General features: G+C 35.2%; 1 long non-coding RNA gene across 2 annotated transcripts in view; it reads left to right on the plus strand.

Annotated features, from left to right (window-relative positions):
• The window catches only part of LOC113261137 (uncharacterized), a 358028-nt gene that overhangs the window by 107505 nt on the left and 227658 nt on the right, over positions 1-22865 (plus strand). For both annotated transcript variants that reach the window (XR_008956275.1, XR_006410371.3), the window contains one exon: positions 750-793. This is a non-coding gene — a long non-coding RNA (uncharacterized LOC113261137). The remainder of the gene's footprint in view (positions 1-749; positions 794-22865) is intronic.

A 22865-nucleotide genomic window follows, 5' to 3' on the forward strand; every position in this document is an offset into this window, starting at 1 on the left:
ATCAGAATTATTGTGTCTAGGAGAAGAATAATGTGTTCGACCTCCTGGATACCTACAGAATCTGGTTACTTTTCTTTTGCCTGTTAATCCCTGCAGCCCTGACATGGAAGATAAGAGAGAAGAGGAGCTCTAAATTATATTGAATTGGTCACTTAAAAAGTGGTAAATTGCAGTGTGGATAATAAAACCTGGTAGCATTGTGTGGATAGAGGTTAAGTTGGGTTCCAACTCTAATGGACCCAAATGGGGCTACTGGGAGATGCATTTATCATACTGGAGAGAAAACAAAATGCAGACAAACAGAGTTTGAGAACACCGGAGAGTTAAACACTGAGGACTGAGGAGCCCAGAGTCAGAGTCTGGTAAGGATGTAGTGAGTGAGGAAGCCATACTAATAAGCAAGGAGGTCTACTTAGGCAGGTGAAGAATAATCCGGAAACAGAGGTCATGTTCTTGCCACTTAGGAATAATACTCATACTTCTTGTAGGGTGCAGTATAAACATACAGAGCTGAACAATGTGTTCAGGAAAGTGTGTAAAAATATCCAACAAGGAAGTCTGAAGCGGTAAAAGTCAACCCCAGTTCTAGATCATTGATCATTTCAAAATTGTATTGATCTGATAAAGACAATAAAAATATCAGTGATTCATGTGCATCAATTCAGTGTTCTAGAGACTTCACATATACTATCAAATTTAATTCCTATCATGATGGCAGATAAGAATTATTATTTCATTTTTTTTTTCAGATGAAAGAACTGGAAATTCTGTGATGTTAATGAACTTGTCCAAGGTACATACCTATTAATGACAGAATTAGATTTGAACTATCTGCTTATATAAATGTTAGGTATTTTATCTCCTTTATTTAATGTTTTATATATTACTTTATTAAAACTTTTGTAGTCCAGAATAGAAATTCAGGTAATAAGGTTCAGGTAAAGAATTGATGCCTTTGGTAGCATTTGTGAAAACTTAGATATGCTTTGGCTCATTTTTCATGTTTTTGTATTTTCCTATGCTCATTTCCTTTTCTCATAGTTTTGCAAACCTTGCTAGGTATATACAAAGTGCTAGTATTTGGCAATAAATTTGAAAAAAATCTTAATATCAGTAGTTTGTCATAAAGTTAGTAGAATGAAATGTACGAGAACAGTATTTGCCTTTATGATGCAGTGGATATTTTTAACAATTACTCGAAATGGTAATATAAGATTTGTAAGAGTCCATGATTCTGGGAAAGTTTAATAATAGGATTTCAAATTTCTTTTAAGCAACATCCAAACACCAGTTAAATTACTGAGGTCTTGTTTTATTAAGACTACAGAATTCAAAAAAAAAAAAATATATATATATATAACCATAGAAGTTGCTGGATAGGAAATTACTGTAATGTTCCCAAATCCAGAACCTAACTTAGTAGGATTAAGAACTCACACTTTATTCAATCCTGGGTGGCTTTTAAATTTTCTAATATGCTGATATTTGAGTTGAAAAAAAATTCATGAAATCTTTTGAAAAGTCACTTCTTTGTGTTTAAAATAAATATCTGCCATAGAAGGCAGCATTAATTTCAATCAATAAATCGGAGTTTATTAATCTTTTTCTCTTTATTGAATGCTCTTGAATGCTGAAGAGAAGGGCGGTAAGACCCACTTCCTGGTCTCAAGAAAACATACCAAAGAATACAAAGGGACTAATATAAGACAGCATTGAGTAAAGAAGTGTTTAAATATGTAGTATAAACTTTATTCTTAAGACATGAGGGAAGCAGAAAGTAAGGCTTGGAGAAGGGCTTATAAAGGACTTGGCATGTTAACTAAGTGCTCAGCAAAAGCTTATTTAAAGGTGGCAACAGCTTTTCAGACCTAAACAAAGGATGGGCGTAAGCAACTTGTGATAGCTAGCAGGAGGGAAGTACTCATTTTACAGAAGTGATGATGCCGGAAACAGAAAGTAAGCTGAGGTTATGGAGAGTCTTTGTTTTCCAGCAGTGTTTTAGACTTGGAACAACTGCTGAAGTGTTTTAGATAGGAGCTAGTCTTAAAAAGATGTGTTTAAAGAGGATCAAGTGCATGAAGTTTTACACAATGGTTTGTTGGAGAGGGAACAGAGTGGGTAGCAAACGTGAGTGACAAGGGTCTGAAGAGGTAGTGGCAATAGAAGAAGTACTGGCGCTTTCTGCGACACCACTTGGTATTTTTCACATTTTGCAATGATATAATATTAAAGATTATTTTGGAAAAAGGAGAAATACCCCTTTAATTGTTCTACTCAAATACAAGAAATTTTATTTTAGAGTGTGCCCTCCTTAGTCTTGATTGCTATATGTATTTTGACATTATGGTATTTAAAGAGGTATGTAATTTAAAATTTTTCTTGAAATAGTTATTTTTTAACGATTCCCATGACTGCTAAAAACCAAAAAGAATTCTGTAGAAAAAAATGGAAAATTGAATACCTGAATACTAGGGTTGATAAAATGATAAAAAAATTAAATGTGACTCCAAAAGTATTTGTAACAGTGGTACAAGTAATAGAATGGGAGCTGAGTAGTGAATGAATATTAAATTCAATTTTGGACATACTGACAGTAAATTAAAAATATCTCAAAGATAATTGGACACATGAGACTAGAGATTTGGTCTGGAGATATAGATTTGATGACAGAAAAATAGTATGGCATAGACTTTATGTCTATACTGAATCAAGTTTAGTATGATTCTTCCTGTTTATTATCTGGGTAACCTCAGGCAAGTTATCTAAGTCCTTGGGGGTTTTAGTTAAAAAAAAAAAATAATAAAACCTGTGTTTCAGGCTTTGGGGCTAGTACTTTGTAGGCCCAGTTAAAATGTTTATTCTGAAGAAATAACAGTTATAAAAAGTTAATTGTGGCCTCTCCTTTGTCATCTCAATCTAATTGAACATTTCTCTTGGCATAAAATTAGGAACACCATTATAAGCTGATACGAATTTTCTATTTTCTAAAAGTCAGGAATGCTCTATGTTGAGCAGATTGGCTCAGTACATACAAAACCATCTACTGTTTTGGCATGACTCTGCTCTAAATTAGACGACCGAGGGAATGAAACAGATCATCATATATATTATTTTGATTTCCCTAAATTAATTTTCATTCAACGCTGTATAACCTTCCTGCTTTTAGCATTGCTAATATAAGATCCCTATTTTTGCAAAGCTGTCCGAGAAATGAGTAATGAAAAAGTGATTTCTCTGTAGCTGGAATATGCCTGTCGGAAATGATACTTGATGAAATGTGAAAATGCTGGTTAATGAAGAAGAAATGGTACAGGTCTGGGAATGGAAGATAACTTTGTACTCCAAGTTGCATCTGAAAGCAATGTCTAACAGGGAAAATGCCCTGCTTTAGCCTGTGAATAAAAGAACTTCAGTCTCTGTGACTGCCCATCTGGCATTTTTCACCAGCACCAAATTCATTTGCAATGATTAGTCCTTTTCTCCAAACCCCTCACTCAAAATAAGTAAATAAAAGGAGAGTTTGGGCAGTAAAAGATCAAGGAACAGTATCTCTATTTTGAGATGTCCTTAAGTTATCCTGATTGGTCAAAACCTAAACAAGCATTAAAGAAGGAGCTACGTGATGAAAAGATGAATTCTCAGTAAACATCCCCAGTGTTTTGTTCTATTTAAGGTAACATAGAGAATTTAGTTGCAGTAACTCACAGATACTGACAATTTCTCGTGTGAATTTAGATTTAAAATGGTGGAAAAATTCTCTATTTCTCTACTTCAGCTACAGAGAAATATATTTATAGCTTGTTTCATTGATATACTTATCTATAATAGAAACCCTCAGAATATACATAATTTGCTTTTTTTAGCTTGTTTCTTTTTATTAAAAGATATGTTCAAAGTTGTCATATCATTATTATATAATCATTATATTGTTTGATATTGTAAAGTCAGTAAGATTCCTAAAGGTTTTAGTAACTATCTTCTACATTTATACATCAGCAGAGTAAATTCTAGATTTTAGAATCCAGTTTTAACTTGAAGCTGGTGTGAGATAGAGACAGAGATAGAGAATTTAAGAATAGATTTCCTCTAAGGAAATCCCTAAATCATTCACTTCTCAGAAATTGCTGTTTTAGAGAGTGCTTTGTGAAGAACATGGCATAACGTGGTATGACTAGACTAAAACCAGAATTTACAAAAATGTTAGAAACCTTACTTCAATGTACTGATTGAATGCATATAACAGGAGTTAAATATTAGGCATCGGCTATAAGGAACGAAGATACACAGTGACCAAAATACCGGGGTGCTATACAATCATTTTAATATTAGATTTAAATATATGCTAGTTAACAGTGCTGAGAGATAGTATGTTGCTTTATCAAACTCCACAGTATAGTTTCTTTTCCTAAATATCATCTCATTCATCCATGGATAAATTCCTGTGATATTATTTGTTGCTGTCCTTAGACAGTTTTATAGTTTAGCATTGGGATCAAATGTATTCGTAGAGTTATAGTAATCACTAGTGTTTGGCTAAAAAAAACCCCACTTTCCTATCCTCAGCATCTAGTGTGTTTCTATCATTTAAACATTACCTTCTTTGCATTGGCTGCTAGAAAACTGAGCCAAATCCGTGCCCCACTTCTAAAAAGTTCAGTGGACTTAAAGCATTCTTTTCGTATATTGACCTTTTTTTTCTCCATGCCCTTATATTTCCTTACTCTTGGTTTAGTTACATTATATGATTTTAGATACCTGTTCTGTAACAAGATTTGTGTATGTAATTGCATATTTAATATCATAAACATATCCTCCAAGAGTGCTTATAAATTCTACCACATAAAGAACATGCATTCTAAGAAGCATGATGTAGAAAGCCACAGAACTTCTCTTTTCTTGGGTCTGATTTGTAAATGTGCTCTCCAATACAGTAGGTGCAATATCGTTTAATTGTTTTTTTTAAAAGTAAAGAAATCTAGTGAGAATGCTAATGTTTACTAAACTATGCTAAGCACTGTGCATTATGCTAAGCAGTAAATATACATAATCTCATTTGTGCTCATGTAATAACCTTATAAATGTAGGTACTATTTTTATCCCTGTTTTACTGATGAGAAAAACGAGGTATGAAACGTTAAGTAACTAGCCGAATGTTACATTATAAGTGGTATGACTATAATTAAAAAACTTGAGCTCCACATTCTTGCAAAACAAACCACTTGGGAAACAAGTAATTTTCATGCATTTGGTGTAAAGCTATACTGTTGATGGCCCACAAATTTCTTGGTTGATTCTGCCACTGAGAGATTAATTCTCTGCCATTAGAAGTCACTGAATATCAGTTGCCTCTCCTCTTTTCCCAGTTTGCTAAAGGCTACCAACCAAGGAATGTGTGTGTGTAGGCTGGGTAGGGGAGAAAGGATTTCAGAGAAAGTTAATTCTTCACAGGACCAGGGGATGCTGAATACTGTTGGGTATGATCTCCTTATCCTGGGCATTATTACTTGAAAGCCCTAGGGAAGGGGTATATGGCACCAGAAACAAATCTCTAGCTGTAGATCATCATTCAGTTTGATAATTTAGGAGCTGAGCTTTCTGATAGGAAGTAACTGGTTGGAGGCACATGGAAGTCTTTCTTTAGGAGGGCTCATTCTCTCTCTGATGGCATTAGCAGATTAGGAATTTAAATTGTTGCTTTCAAAGAGCATCACTAACAGCCTAGAATGAGAACTAGCAGAGTGAAATATTGGTGGTGAGGACAAAGAAATATTTCCTTGATAAGTTAGTTATTAATAATTGTGGTGGCAAAAGTTGCCAAGTATTTGTGACAAAGACTGTGTTGATTCTTGTCTCAGCTTTGTCTTTATCAGGAACCTTCCATGATGTTAATTTTCTGTCTTCATTGAAGGGCACGTCTGTTGGTTAAAGTGCTAATAACCCAAGCAGGTCCATTTGAAGTCTTTTGAACCTCTGAGTCTCTTTCCTGGTTATTTTTATTTGTTTAAGGATTACAAATAGGCAGTTCATCTTTGAAATGGGAGCAAGTTTTATAAGTTTATCTGTTAATGAAAACCAGAAGTCTGAACTGTCCTACCACTTGGCCATTTACATGGTTTGTGATAAACTATAAATCCTTCTTTCATCAAATCTTCTACAGATGCATTTTCCTGACGTCCACAGTGAGTTGATAGCTTATCTCTGCAGGGACTATGATTTAGTTTTGCAGATGCAGTAGAAGAAAGAATAGCCAATACTTAAAAAAACTTGATTTCCATCTGGGCAATTTGGATTCTCCATTCACATAACTGTAAAACAGCTATGAAAAAAATTTTCTAGGGGTGCCTCGCTGGCTCAGTCAGTAGAGCATGTGACTCTTGATCTCAGGGTCCTGAGTTCAAGCCCCATGTTGGACATGGAGCCTACTTAAAAAAAAAAAGAAAAGAAAAGAAAAAAATGTTCTAGCAAGAGATGTCTATTGAAGAACAGTATGGGATATAGACTATTAGACTGGAAGTTAACAGCCTTCATTAAGCTCTTTGTTCTAGTGTAAAGACAAACTAGCTTAACACCTTGATAAAGCCATTTAACTTCTCTGGGGCCATTTTTTTCATTTGTTAAACACAAACCTCAAATTCTAAATTTTTCTCCTTGCCCCAACTCAATGTCATTTCGTCACCGCAGCTTTGTTTGAGACCAGAAGTGTGTCCATTGCCATCCCTGTTGGTGTGAGTACTTGCCAAATTAATACAGCCTAAGAAATGAATATTCGCTTTGGTTAGCAATCCTAGATGAAGTCTGTAAAGTCTTTGCAACTGCTGTGGCCTTAGTTGTTTTGGCAACACTTTTTATTATCATGTCTGTGTTTCACAAGTATTGATCTGTGCAGGGGGGACAACAGAGGTTTTTTTCTATGAATGTTTTACATACTGTAACCTGTTTTTTAATGAAATCAGGTATTTGGCTGGAATTGAAGAAAACTGGTTTTGAGAGGCTCCAGTTTCAAAAAAATCAAAAGTACAAAAGGCTCAAAATAGGTGTGTTAGAATATGAAATAGAAGGATTTAAAAAGCTGACTTTTATCTGTCATGAACTTAGTCTTTATGAAGGAATTTGATACCATACGTAGTTGGCTCACTTGGAGTTATCTGGGGGTAGCTTACATTTTATTTTTACAAATGTGTTGACTAGTTCTTTCAAATTTAAGCTAAGTTAGGCTATTCTTGTTTAAGTAAAATAGTCAAAACAAAAACAGAAGTTGAGCTCAATGAGATTATTTTCAGAATTTATTTGTATCATATTCAAAAGTTATAACTTAAATAGCAAGGGCTGTGGGTCTAAAAGCACATAAAAATTCCATTTCTTTAATTTACCTCTCCTCTTACTTCCCCATCCACCTCTGAAAAGTCAGCAGTTTCTAGACTATAACATTCATTGAGAGTAACTTCCAGCTCAAAGTTATTACCTTATATTTGCTAGTGCTCTTCATTCTACCGAAACTCTAAGTTGATATTCAAGAACAATTCACCCACGCTTCGAAAAAAGTATCTTTTCTGGTTTTCTTAAATCTTACAGCTATTTTGAGTGCTGTCCAAGAAAGAAACAGATTACAATTTTTGATAACATAGGAAGAAAATATTATTATCACAGCTTGAAATCTGTTAACAGGGACTTTCTTTAGGGAAAAACAGAACATTAAAGTACAACAGAAATTTAATTACAAGGAGATTTTCCACTTGTCAGAAATATTTGCATTAATGTCAATAATAACTACAATAAAGAGACTATGTCTGGTGCTGCAAGAAAAGGAAAAGATGAAAGAGATCCTTGTAATCCCTGTTATAGATACACTAAAGGATCATTGATTATTTAGATTTTCTTTTGGATGACCCTAAACAAAATATTAGGTAAAAATATTAAAGCAATGCTCATTTGTTAGTGTCCCATGTTGATTGTCAGTATTTTACCAGGAAACTGTCAAGGATGTTATTTGTCCTTCTGGTCTGGTATGGAGGTAGGTCACTAAGTATATAATGTTTAAGGAAAAATGTGACAACTATAGAAAATCTTTTATCTTTTATTCATCCTTCCTTTGCTTTATACCCTTAAGTTCAGAGCATTGCTTATAGGATGAGCTTTTTTGTGAGCATTATATGAGAAATCCAGATATTAAATTTACTTGGAATCTTAATGACACTGTAAGAGTCAGAGTCCATAGAAAATCCCCTGGCAAGTCAGACCGTGATTTCAGATGTTCTGCCTATAGGTGCTCTTGCTATAGAGAACAGAAAAAGATGCTAACGAAATGGATTTCTTACAAGGAACGAAGAGTGGTCTCGTGAATTAAATTTTGATATCCATCTAATTCTAACATTATTAGATGGATATCAAAAGATAAGAGCACTTTACAAAAAAACTCTTATCATGTGTGAAACTCTTTACGTATATTATTTCATTTTTCCTCACAGTACTTGGTTGATGTACATACAATTATGCTCTTTTCAGAGACTTCAGAGAAGCAATGTGCATTTCCTAAGGCCATTCACCTAGAACATGGTTGAGCCATGATGGAGACATAGGTCTGTGGAGGTCATATCCCACTCACTGGTTTTAACCACACCATTTTTCTACAGCTTTGGTGGGCAATTTGAGAAATCCTCTGACGTGAATTTTAAGGCCCAAATTATAAAAGCAAAGCTGTTATCTGGTGCTTTCCACCTATGGATAATGGGTCCCTGGGTTACACCCAAGTTAATATAAGGCATCCTTGAGTACAAATATTCATAAAGCATTATCTGTAGATAATAAAGATGTCAATACAACTATTTATTAAATGTAAATATAAGCTTTGTGAATAATAAAATGTAAGTCCAGTTATTGTTTAGCACTGATTCTTAGGAGCTTTATTCTTATCATTTTCCTAGCAAATTACTAACAACAAAAAAACTTCTTGTTGAGGTTCAGCTATATGCCGGATACTATTTCTACTCACTGGGGAGATAGCGTTAAAGAAAACGGACAATGATCCCCACTTTTGAGGAGCTTAAACTCTAGTGTTATGTGTAGTGCATTACAATATATGTGTTTGTAACATAACCAGAATAATTTCCTAAAATAACATTGGCCTTACCTGAAGATATTGCCTTTGTATATTTCAGTGGAGTTGGAGTGGAAAATGAGTCAGACTAGTATCTTGTGTTTTCCAATAGGAGTGATTTTGCAACTGGACTGGACAAACTGTCAATCAGGACCAGCCATATGCAAACCTTACACTCCAGGGTATTGTCAGAAACTATAACCCTTATCACAACTTGGTTTTTGAATATGAAATTGTGCTTTGGAGTGAATTTCCTGTGAACGTGGTAGGACTGCCACAGTAAGAAACAGCTCTATGGAGCTCTCTATGTGTTGTAGGGATATTACTGAGGATGATGTTTCTAAAGTTTCTCAGTGTTCCCTCTAAGAGGAACTGTGGGAGAATTTTGCATGGACTTCAATGTAGGAAAATGTGTGTTTTTCTAGGATAGCTGGTATGCTTTTCTCTTATGCACGATGAAAATTTTATAACTGATCATATTTCTCACTTCAGTTTGTCTGATAGAGGACTTGAAACTGAATTTATGGCACACCTTTTAATTCTTTTGCACGTGTACCTATTTGTTTCTGAGTTCTTCCTCTCTGGCTTTTTCATCATATATGAGCCTCATTGTCTCTCTTCCCTGATTTCCCTAATTTAAAATTTTATTTTACCATGTGGATTTTTCTAAGCAACTGCAAGTACTTTGGGAACAAGGCAGGCTATATATTCATTTATGAAATAAATAAAATAGTAAGTGCTAGAAGAGATCTAAAGAAGTCACGTACTCTAAACCCTCTGCCTTAAAGTCATATCAAATGTAAACTAACAGTGTAAGGTGACTGCCTGCTATTTTCTTCAAAAGTGGCTCTAGAAAATTCCCTTTGGAGCCATCTTCAGACTCCTACCCCTGTCCTCATGGTTTGCTGCTCTTAAGGCTTCTCACGTCAACAGAGGATGGCTGAAAAGAAACCGTTTACCTGGAACAAGAGGTTAAGCAACTAGAGATAGAGTTGCATGATATACTTGTGACATCTTTTTGAATTCCACCCCCTGCTTCTTTAAGAACCTCACATTTTTGTAACCCAGTCTAAGAATCTTTACCACAGGTAACAGATTGGATAGGACATTTTGATACCTATGTTTCTTTTTGTGCATCATGTATTTTGCCTTTAGGGTTACTTTGAAAAGTCATTAAATTCCAGTCTCCTATAAAATAGAATTCATATGAATAGGAATGTTTGCTTATATAACAAAACAGATTAAAAAAAATCACTCAATGTGTTTGTTTCCAAAGACCCAGCTCCATTAAGAATATAGAGATATCTTTATTTTCTAGTCATGCTAGTCTATCTTCATTTTTTTAAAGAAGAATGTCACTCATACCCAACTGTCAGTTTTATCAGTTTATTAGCTATGGAACTTTTGAAAGTAACTGATGCTCACGGGAGGTTCCTGTTTGAGTTCACTGGACTGATGATGGTAGCTCTCTTAAGAGGAATTTAGATGAGGAGATGTACAGCCCTCACAGGTCATATTAAGCTTACTTTCCCCACATAAGACTGTAGTTCTTTTCATAGAGGACAATTCATACTCCTCCATGGTCCCAAGGAGATTGTACATGTAAACAGGAATTTTCTCTTGCGGGGTGAGAGAGGAGTTGCGCAGGATGTGAACCAGGCTAATAAAATGTGAATTTATGGGTGTTCTGCTTCTGAGCCCACTCTCTCTGTCTGTTAGGACCAGCCCTTCCTAATCCTTCCTCACTGCAGAGAAGTGCTGGGTTTTTTCCTCCTTCCTCCTCCCTCCCTCCCTCCTTCCCTCTATCCCCCTCCCTCCCTCTACCTCTCTCCCCCCTCCCTCCCTGCCCCTTCCTTCCTTCTTCCCTCCCTCCCTCCTCCTTCCTTCCTTCCTTCCTTCCTTCCTTCCTTCCTTCCTTCCTTCCTTCCTTCCTCCATTCCCTTCCCTTCCCTTCCTTCCCTCCCTCCCTCCCACCTCCCTCCCTCCCTCTTTCTTTCTTTCCTCCTTTCCTTTCCTTTCCTTTCCTTTCCTTTCCTTTCCTTTCCTCTTCCTCCCTCCCTCCCTTTCTTTTTTCTTTCTTTCCCTTTCTTTCTTTCTTTCTTTTTTTTCTTTCTTTCTTTCTTTCTTTCTTTCTTTCTTTCTTTCTTTCTTTCTTTCTCTCTCTCTCTCTCTCTCTCTCTCTCTCTCTCTCTCTCTCTCTCTCTCTCTCTTCCCTCCCTTCCCTTCCCTTCCCTTCCCTTCCCTTCCCTTCCCTTTGTAGATGATGAATATGAGAGTGTGTTCTGAAGATAGTACAAGCATTGCAGACATCACAGCAAACTGATGCAACAACATCAGGGCTCAGGTGAATTAGGAGGAGCCAAAGCCTAGTTGAACAATTTCTCAGACTTGCTAATGCGACCTTTAATTTGTCCGTGTACTTGAAAAAAGGACATACCATTTCCTTACATTTTTTTTCTCTGAATGTTTTAGTTAATGTTGAACCAATTCTTTGTCTTGATAATTATCTGCATATTTATTTTTAAATGCAATATTGATCTAAATAAAATCTTCAGAAGCATTTGAGCAGCAGGTAATTTCACAGACCCATATGGTTACCATGTTAAGAAACTTTTTATTTATCACTTAAAAAGACAAACATTCCTCATGAAAAAAAAAACACTGAACACAGCATTTCTTTTACAGTCACAAATAATAAACCATGTAGTTTTACAAGACATCTAACACTTTTCTCAAAGTGAAAAGCTTTGCAGAGTTAATGTAAGATATTCCTGTTGAGCAATTCTTAAAATGCATAAGAATGTAAATGGCCTAAAATTGAAGTTAACCTCTTTTGACAATTCTATAATATCTACCATTACAGACTCAAAACAGGGCAATAATTCCATATGAAAACTTGGCTAGTTTGGCCTTAAAAAAATCTAGGATAAAAAGCCGTGCAGGATGCTCCCACATAGTATTTCATAAAAATATGATTTGATCTGATCGTCATAGTCTGGAACATATTTTTCTTGGTATTTGGCTTTTTTCCCCTCATGCCTGAAATAAATTTTCTGGAGTCTGTGTCTTTGCTACATACAATGTATTCAGAACAAAAATATCTTTCTTCTCTAGGGAGTGACTGAAGCAAACGCTTCTTTACGTGGGATATTTTACTGCCTGTACTTTTTCAGGTGCTTTTGCTTAGAAATGTCACATATTACTTTTTTATTTCTTCTTATTTTTCTAAATGTACTAAAATCCTCCTTCTTTTCTTGTCTCTTACTAACTTTCTGAAGTCCAGTTCAACCTGCCACTTACACAAATCTTAAATATATTTAGAATACTGCCGCTTATCCCCTGTGGTCTCACTTTGCTTTTTATTTCCATCCACTCTTTGTTGCTTTTCTTAGTGCAGGCTCTTTGGAAATGCTCAACAAATATTTGTTGAAGGAATGAACAAATAAATAAATCTGTTGCATTTACCAAAAACTGTCTTGTGTTGTAGTTAAATTTGCACATATTACAAACTGTAAGTTTTTTGAGGGCTATAATGTTGGGATATACTTCCTTCCCTACCACATCTATGTGCATGTGTGTACGTGATGTGTGCACGTGCACGTGCACACACAGACACAGACACAGACATGCACAAACAGTGCTTAGCTCAGGATATTGCCACCATAGGAGGTAGGTGTCAAAACATTTATATTATGAATATGTAAATTAAGATGGGGTAGTGGCAAACCAAAACATGGAATATATTGATACTACATTTTAAATATGGTGCTATTCTTCATTCATTTATTGAACAAATATTTATCGAGCCCTAGAATATGCCACACACTGTTCTGTGAATATAGGCAGGTATTTTGAAGAGCTTTGCTAGAAAGGAAAACAGAGAAATGGGGAGGTTTTCATAGGAAGTATATTTAGGCCTAGGAAAATTTTTTGTTTGTTTTTTTTAATTTTATAAGATGGTCAGTATTACAGCCTATATATGTGTATGTGTGCTGTGAGGAGAAAAATGTATCTAACAATGAATAACATCTGTTCTCTGCCCCTGAGATGAGGGTGAGAAGTTGTGACTGGGTCTCTCTCTCTCTCACACACACACACACACACACACACACACACCCACACTCCAATGCAGATTAGTTCAGGATTCTTAAGATTGACTTTAGATGTGGAAGAATAATTTAATATTGGGAGAGGGTCTTAACAAGTTTTAACTCCATTCATCTCATTCCCCCTTCTGAGTGAAAAGCCTATTAATATGTTTGTAGACTATTCAGTCGTTTCATAAGTGCTTTATAAAGAGCCATTCTGTTTATTAGACATTGTTCTAGGTATGGAGAGAAGTGAACAAACGTATCCTCTGCCTTCTTGTTATTTGCACTTTCTTCTTGGTTGATTCATTCCGGTTTTACCTTGCACATCTGTGGCGCACTGGTCTAAATAGTACAGGTTGAAATACCAGATTTAAAATGCGATCCTATTTCTATGGGATTAATTAAATTTCTATTTTTATGTTTGCGTTATAATGAACAAAGTTTCTTTGTTGTATTTCAGAGGCTGCCAAGAGCTTTTGGAGCGTAGTTTAATTTTATTAAGAAAAATATTTTTAATTACTTACAACTCCTGTGATTATTAACTCCACTAATAATAAGTAAAACCTTTAAGATTTTCTTTTTAACGTGATATAGGGTTGTGAAATACTCTTTCCAAAAAAGGATCTGGGGAAAATAAAAACACTTTCACTCCGGTGAATGTCCAAGTCTGGGACACACACTCATCTCGTATTATCTGGGATAAATATCTGCATCACAATCCCAACTCACCACTCTATTTGCTCTGTGACTTGTCAGGCAAAAATTACTAACTGTGTATTGTGTGTTTGATTGGCATTTTTGTTGTCATTTCCGCGTTAGCTTTTCACAAAAGATTTTTTTAAACTTGAAAACTGAACCACTTGCAATTCTTTGGGGGGAGAAGTGAAAGAGGGAGTTTTACGTGAATCTGTTCCACAATGATATACGCCCAGCATGGGGTGGAATGTGAAGAAGGGAAAAGGTTGAAGAAACTGAACAACTTTATTGAGCCTCCTGTGTGGTGTCGTTACAGTAGGACGTTATTATTTCCCCTGGAGTGGATTCCCAGAGGAGCAGACTGCATCTTAGTCAAATGTCAGTGTAAAAACACAATCACTTGATTCAAAGCACAGGCTTTCTGAGGAAGATCTGTCAGCTTGGATCGTTCACCCTTCTGTTGTGCCCCACTGATACAAAGGACCAACAGTTATTTATCGTTATATGAGACATTACAGTTTTTCTTCGTAATTAATTATGTGGCTTGTTTGCTTGATTTCTGCAAACGAAACCAACGAGAAAAAAAATCCCAGTGTCGTATTTCCCATGTGTTTTAAGCTTATATTTTCACATCCATGAGTATTATCTAGCTTACTAAAATTGCAGTTAACTTATAAACGGTATGCAATTTAAGGAAAGTATGACATCTTCCTGGATTTGGGGCATCACTGATATTTGTTGAGGACCTGCCATGTATAGTGTATTGTTCCAGGTGTCATAGGGGGAACAGTGATACTTTCCACATCAGTGTTGGGATCATGGAATTACAATGAAATTGGAGAAAGGAAATATGCACACACAGAATTTACAGAATGCAAGCAAGAATGCTTCTTTGGAGGAGCGTTTTCAGGTTAATGTTTATGAGTTTCTTATTTTTCTCCACATTCTCATTTAAAATGCTTATGTGCCTCTTTTTTTTTTTTTTTTTTTAAGTTAAAGTAGTCTAGTAACAAGAAAACATTGCAGTAACTTTTCAAGGGAACTTCCCTAAGAAGAGGAAATATTTTAACCTGGAAGATGTGAGGCATTTTAGTAATACAATGTTCAGCTTGAGAGTAAAAATGTTAACTTCTAAAATTATTTTCTAATATTTTCATATAATCTTAATTCTGAAGGAATTGACCCACTATTTATCCAAGTCTTTTTAAGGAAGCGTGTAATGCCAGAGAAGAAGATTTTAGACACACCAGAGCATTTTTTCCTTATAAAGTTATGCACCAATAAAAGAAAATTATGATAAAAAAACATTTTCTGATTTTAATTACAGCATTTTCCTGCCATACATGACTTGCATAGTTATAGCTGGGGGGGATGGCTCAGCCCAATGTCTTTAGTACCTAGACTCCATGGAACCAGATTTCTGAATCCTGCCAGACTGAACTCCACTCTTAATCCCTCTGAGGCAGATAAATTGAGTTCCACACAGTTTAGTTTGTGAGATCTTGTTGGTCCCACAGTGTGTTAGTGATTTCATGGATGTTGTAAAGACCACAGATCCACCCTGGTGTCCTTGGCCTGAACCTCTGTGTTTAAAGACAGGGGAATACTAAGATCTCCAGTTAGCTACAGGGTGATGTCGCCCTTGTGTTAAAGATATGTTAAAATTCAGTGAGAGGGGAAGCCCTGATGACATTGGCGTGGTTTGGATTTCCTCATTTGATCATGGGAAAAATCTTGGTTAGTTCAGTTATAGTAGACTGAAGGGTCAGGGGAGGATCTCAGGATTTCAGTCTCAGCAGCTTCAAGTCCTTTCCTGGCAAGTTCTTGGAAGTTATAGGTACTTCACCTTTCAGGAGTGGGAGGGAAGAAGAAGAAACATCAGTAAATCTCTATTTAATTTTTCCTGCAGTTTTGGTCCTCTGGAAAGTCCTCTTTCTCCCTGTCAGCCAACTTCCATTTATACCCATGTATTCCCTGAAGCCAGTCCACCATGCCAGCTTCTTTCCCCAGCTCGGAAGCAGTCTTGTTAAGTATCACTCTCTTAGGATTTATATTATATTACTCCTATGCTTAGAAAATGGTCAGATTAGGTTGGAAAACCAGACTTCAGGAAGCGCAACTCTTTTTCTGTTTCCAGAGGTATAATGGGTGAAGGTTAATGTTTTGTGAGGTCCTACCTAATCCTAGGATTGTGTTTCCTTTATTCTAATTAAATCTCCCAACCTGTAGTAGTATGTCATGTAAAATTACCCATTGAGATATAGGAGAGAGGACATACAATCATTACCCATCCTTCGATAATTGGCTTTGAACTGCAGTCCGTGTATGAAGGGGATCCTTTCTTTGGTTATTGTTTTTTGATAGCTGTGTTATTTTAAGCCATGCAAGAGTCTCGTGAAACTAAATTCAGCACCCTTTACATTTCCTTCTCCAGGATGGAAATGAACCGAGCGCGGTTTCCACTTTCCGCTTTGATTCCCAAACCCAACATTAACGTAGGACCATTCCTTTTAAAATGAGATGATACTATAAACCGCAGCAATCATGTGCCGCTTCCTCATCTTTAATTGGTTGCATTATATACATTACGCTCTAACGTATAGTGGTTTTCTACACTCCTTAGAACTACTCCATATTACGACACATCCACCAAAATTAATGTTAGCCAAGCATTAATGTTCTAGCCAAGCATATTTATAATTAGAAAGCTATTGCTTCACACTCAGGTTTTATTCAACTTCTCTTTATAGGTGATTTGACCCAGTTTTCACCTTAATGACTGCTCTGTTTAGCTTCTCTCCCTTGCACCCATGGGGTAGACCTTCAAGCCTTATACTCTTATTCTGCACATTCCACTCCAGGGAACTGTGCTGCCTTTGACAATCAAATCTTTTTCTTTCAAATTCAGTCCATGACAAATTCAATCCATAAAAAACCTTAACAGCTTCCCACCATGAGCCATGTCACAATGTCCCTTAACAAATATTTCTTTTATTGTCTTAATTATGTTAATTAATCACTTTAATCCAGTGATCTATCTTAGACTGTTTTATTTCTCCCTTAGCTCCTAATACAAGGCATTATATGCAGGATCATGTATATATTTTTATATATTACATTATATATCTTTCATGTTATGTGTTCATAAAATTAATAGAAAAATATTTAATTTTTTCTTTTTCTTTTATTTGCAAACCCAAGCAAATGACACTTTTGAACTCTGTTTTGTGCCTCTCTTCAACTTGAAAAGTTGTTTCTTTAAGATAGGAAGATAGATGTTAATTTAAAATCCTAGTTCCATAAATATGTTGTATTTCATAGGGTTAACTTTTAAAAATATTTACTTTTTACACCAAGAATCCATAATCTCCTTATAGTTTTCTTGTGGTATCATTTTAAATAAAGCAGATATTTTAAGATGACCAATCATCTCAAAATATTTAATTTTGAAGAATGAAAATGTTTTTTTTTTCATCTTTAGATTTTATTTATTTATTTGACAGAGAGAGAGAGACAGCCAGCGAGAGAGGGAACACAAGCAGGAGGAGTGGGAGAGGAAGGAGCAGGCTCCCAGTGGAGCAGGGAGCCCGATGTGGGGCTCGATCCCAGAACGCTGGGATCACGCCCTGAGCTAAAGGCAGACGCTTAACGACTGAGCCACCCAGGCACCCCAGAACGAAAATGTTTTAAAGCAATTAATTTGGTAAACTTAATAGTTAATATTATTAATAATATAATTAATATAATCAAATATTCTCAGCTTTAAGACTATTATAGGGAAATTTAAGATTGATTAGATATGTGTTTTGAACCCAACATTTCTAGAATTTGAAGGGCTTAAAAATAATTTATACAAAGTGATTAAGTATATTTCTTATTATAAAGGAGGATTTGAGTTCATTTTAGAAATTGATTAAGCAGCTGAATGGCTCTCTTTGTATATGTAAAATAAGAGGTCATATTTAGGTAAAAATGAATATTTAAGAGAAGAAGAAAAGCAGAGATTCTAGAATACTCTTAAAGACTGCTTTTGAGACTCTATAGCCCCCCAGTAGTCTTGGAAAACTTATTTTAGAGATATTAATCCTGTCTCATCTTATTTGTCAGATGAATCTTTCCCCTACAAATGAAGCTTGATAGGGAATTTGATGTTTAAAAAAATACTTTCTGATTCTGAGTAGTTTTGTTTTTTGTAATGTATGTATACGTGAAATAGAATAATTGCTTATATCTGAAGAGGGTCTTAATAGTTTAGATTTCTTTTTATGTGAGATTATATCCATAATGACTAAGGAATCCCATTACCATGCTTCATATATACTATAAAAAGAGGATAACAAAGCAGAAAATTTTCCATCCTAGGGTAAATTTATTATTTCATCTATCCTTTTCACCACATATATTAATACACCTATTTCCAAGAAAAACGATGAGCACTCCAGCTCCTTCTCAGTGAGACATTCAGATTGTTTAACGGAGTAGCAAGAATACATCTTGTTTTCTGCAGAAAGACAAATTGCTGTACTTTTTTTGGTTTTTTGTTTTTTGGGTTTTTTTTTTTTGTAATTGTCCCACTATTTGGATCAAACATTGTCTATGTCAGATATTTGAATTCCATAGATTACATTCATGGTATCTGTGAAAGGGACATTAATGGTTTGATATATCAAAATCTGTCAGAGGCTACTGTCCTATTATTCTGAATGAATTACCCGGGAAATTTATTTAAGAACGGCTCTATCTGTCCTTAGTGTGAGAGACCTTTCATTCAGCTCATTACGAGGCAGCAGTTTAGGGAGACATCATTCAAGATGATGATAATGGTTTGAATTATTTTGGGCCCCCAAATAATAAGGTATCTCCTGCAAGTGACCAAAATTTATAGCTGTGGCTTGCATAGTAGCTTAGCAGTTCACATATGGCTTATGTCAGTGGCAGAAACAACATTATTTTCTAAATCACATTGATTTGTTATGTGGTATTGAAAGATCTTAAACAGAATCAAGGTCTATAAATTGCAGAATGGAGTCCTCAAACTTCTTATCTGTGTTTCAGTTCTGTCAAAATGAGCCCAAGAGCCAAGCATTCTATGTACACAATGCTACTAGTCAAAGAATAAGAACTGAGACCATTCAATTTCCTCTTTTTTTGGCAAAAAGCCAGACTGACATTTTCCTTTCTGTTAGTTTTGGCAAGGAAGAAAGAGAGAGGAAACTTTACTGCTCAGTTACTGATGGTTTTTCTATTTTGTTTTTATTAAAAATGTTGAAACATGGGCCCTTTGTCAAAATTATTTTATTATTGAAGGGTGGGTGGGGTGAATGAACTGGCAACTGCTCAGAAAACCATTAACAGTACTGATAATGGACAATCTTATTTTGGTTCCCCAACACAGAAGTGCTTAATTGCAATAAATTATGCTGCAGTCTGATGACTGATGTGCATGTTTAATGAATTGGTACAGACTTGGAGGTTAATCTGCTGGGGGAGGGGCGGGTAACAAATTTAGCCCATCTGATATTGCAATAAAAACTATGATCTTTTAAAGTTACATGATGATATATTTTGGGCACGAAACTAAAAGAATGAGTTTTCATTGGCTGTGGATTTGTTGGGTCTCCAAGACTAAAACATTGAAAAATCAACATCCCTGATGGTGACATTTGAATTAAATACAAAACCTAAGTACATCAGCAGTGGAATGCAACCCACCCAGACTGAGACTGGTGGCCATCAAAGAACTTACAGAAGATGCAGTGTGTTCTCAGAAAACAGTTGCTCTTAAGCCAAGCCATCTCTACCTATGCAATGGATTATATTTTTAGTTCTCAAGTTATTTATATATCAAGAAAACAAATACTCTTTCTATATAATTCTGTGATAAATACTCCTTGAAGTTTGTAGAGAAATATGACTTTCTTTAGGAACCACAGGGAGAAAATGATTTTATAAACCTAAACATGAAACTGAGTATCAATTAGGAAAACACTAATAATGGATATGCCGATGGTTATCTGCCAAGTGAGTGAAGAAAAAAATTCAGTAGAACTAAGCAACAAAACCCTTCAGTATGTGAAAAAGTTTGCACATGGGGAAGCGCAAGAAACAATTACTTCTGTATTTTGTACCCAAGTGCTTAAAATTGCCCGTTGAAAATGTGATATGTAGACCAGGCAGAAAGTAAGATACAACGATTCATAGCAAGCATTTCTGTACTTTAATGTGTTAAGTGTTTGTTTCTCCTCATCTTGAAGTAAGTATCCTGACTTTGAGGAGATCAGACTAAAATATTTGGAAGCCACATCCCCCTAGCTATGTTGCCACTGAAAGAAAAAAAAAAAAGAATTAATTAAAAGGCATAATCTGCTTAGAATTCCTATCTAGAGTTTCTTGTAGAGTCCTTTGCGGATGATTTAGTGAGAAAATGCTGAGAATTAAAGGTCCTTGAGAAAAGTTAAAATATGAAGTACTAAGTTTCCAAAAGAAGATAAGAACCACTCTTCCAGATAAATTAATCAACAGGCCTGTTTTGATAACAATTACTAAGTGACTATAATAGGTTGTAAAGAATAGAATTGTAATGAGAGGATTTGCCTAATTGGAGACATTGTGCAGACTCTTGTCAGATAGATGTCTACATTTATTTTTATTAAGGGTTTTTTTTTTTTTTTTGTATTTGCTGAACATACCTGTGGATCCTTCCATATACATCTTTTACAAAAGCTTGCAAATGAAAACCTACAACGAAATGAAAGAAATTAATAAAACAGTACTTCTTAAAGACCAGCATTACCAATTCCTAAGCTGCTGGAATTCTCTTTTTTTCTGAACCCTCACATTGATACATTGTGGTCATTTTTTGTAATATTCAGAGATTAAAGAACATCCTTCTATGTTTGCCAGTTTCACTGATATGCTTAGCTCTGTCTCTTTTTAAAAAGATTGTTTTACTTACTTGAAAGAGAGAGAGCACAAGCCAGAAGAGCAGAGGGAGAGGGAGAGAATCTCAAGCAGACTCCACGCTAAGCATGGAGCCTGACACAGGGCTCAATCTCGTGACCCTGAGCTGAAACTAAGAGTCGGATGCTTACCCAAGTGCACCACCCAGGCGCCCCAGCTTAGCTTTCTTTTTAAAGAATACAGAATATTAGGGGCCGTTTTGTTTAGATTTCACTCATGCAATCATCAGTCCAATAAATGTAAATATGCAAATTCTTTTTCCAATTTACCCCAGACAAATATAAGGTGTAATATAAAATTTTGTCATACTGCTTCCTATCTTGCTTTAATGAGTTGAATGGATAATGAATTCTCTAACTTAACTACTCACATGCATTGCCTAAAATTGAGGAGAATTTGGTGATAGATACCCCAGAAAAAGGATTTGGCAGAGTAGTTGAAGCCATAGGACCAACATTTCCTTTTTTGAAGAAAGAATATTTCTATCTCATTCTTTTGTGGGAGAGAAATTTACAAGGAAGAATAAGAATGGTGGGGACCCCTTTTTATGTAATGGTGCAAGGCCAAATAGCATGTTGTTACAATAGCTCACTCTACCAATCAGTAATATTTTTCTGGGTAGGAAGAATCACCAAAGTGTCTTCTTATTTTGCACTGGGTCTACTCAACATTTGTGATTTTGCCTTCAAAATGTACTTTTCAATTTTTGTAAACATATGCCCGCATAAACTTAATATGTTAGATTTGATGACAAATTATATACAGCAGTTTTAAGGGAATGGTTTTTTTAGGGAGAGGTTTTTGTTTGTTTTAGTTTTTAACATCAAATCAAGATGTTTATTTTATGTAACAGGTAATATTGGTCAAAAAGTCAAACTAGGATCGTATTGGTTAAAAAAATAGTCTGAAGAAAGCCATGGAGCATATAGAGAAAACTGGGAATAGTCAAGAGACATATTCAACACATTGAACTGAGTTTGGTATTTGCAAATCCTAAAGATTCTATCCAAATTATGCTTTCATCTTAGCCACCATGATATTTTGACTAGCTCATTAGGGAGTGTGTTGTTGACCTGTAAAGACTTGAATGGACCATCCTTACATAGTTTAATGTTTCTTCACTGATTAGAGAATAACATGTTTCCTGAAAGCAGAAGATGAATAACAATGTATAAAATCATATTCTGAAATAGGTTGAAACCAAGGTTCGCATATTCAACAACTGAAACAGAAGTGCATGGAAATGGAAGATGTTATGGAGAGAACTTGAACAGGCTGTCTTTACATATGTATAGGGATTTCTTAAATTATTTGTGATGAGAGGAGAGAGTTGTTTTTGCTTCTTGAAGGAATGTACAGAATAAGGATGGTGATGAAAAGGGAAGGGTGAAATATTGCTTGGGGACTGTCAAGATGATGATAGAATGATGGAGGAAGGAGAGTCATCACAGTGTGCAAGAAGAGAAGAAAGAAAGTAAATACTATGGTAATGAATTCTTGCCCTTTCCTGGTGGTACTCCTAAAGTTAGAAATAAAGAAAAGAAAAAATTCTTGTTAAAAAACAACTTGGTCTAATTATTTTTATTTTGGAAAGCAATATTTGTTCAGATATGCATGTTTATAATCTTATACCTAAATGTTAATTTTCAAATGTTGAGTATTAATTGAGTACGGTATTTAAGGAACTCAAGATAAGTAGCTAATGTTATTAATCTTTATGATTTCCTGTTGTAATAAAGTTATGAACATGCACTTTTGAAGGACACATAATTCTCATTTTGTAGTAAGAAAACTAGACTTAAAGAAGTGATATTTCCAAAGTGACATACTAAGTAACATCTGTTAAAACCAAATCTTTGATTCTGGTATCAGTGTACTTTCCAATACACCACACTGTGAGTGAAAAGATAAATTTATCCTGTATTAGTGGGATAATTTAGTGAAACTAGTGAAAAATTTAAGACTCAGTGATGTCCAAAGCTATAATGTCAGGAACAGAAGCAGGAATATCAACCACTCAGGCC

Source organism: Ursus arctos, unplaced genomic scaffold (genome assembly GCF_023065955.2).
Source record: "Ursus arctos isolate Adak ecotype North America unplaced genomic scaffold, UrsArc2.0 scaffold_3, whole genome shotgun sequence".
In the NCBI taxonomy this organism is placed as follows: domain Eukaryota; kingdom Metazoa; phylum Chordata; class Mammalia; order Carnivora; family Ursidae; genus Ursus; species Ursus arctos.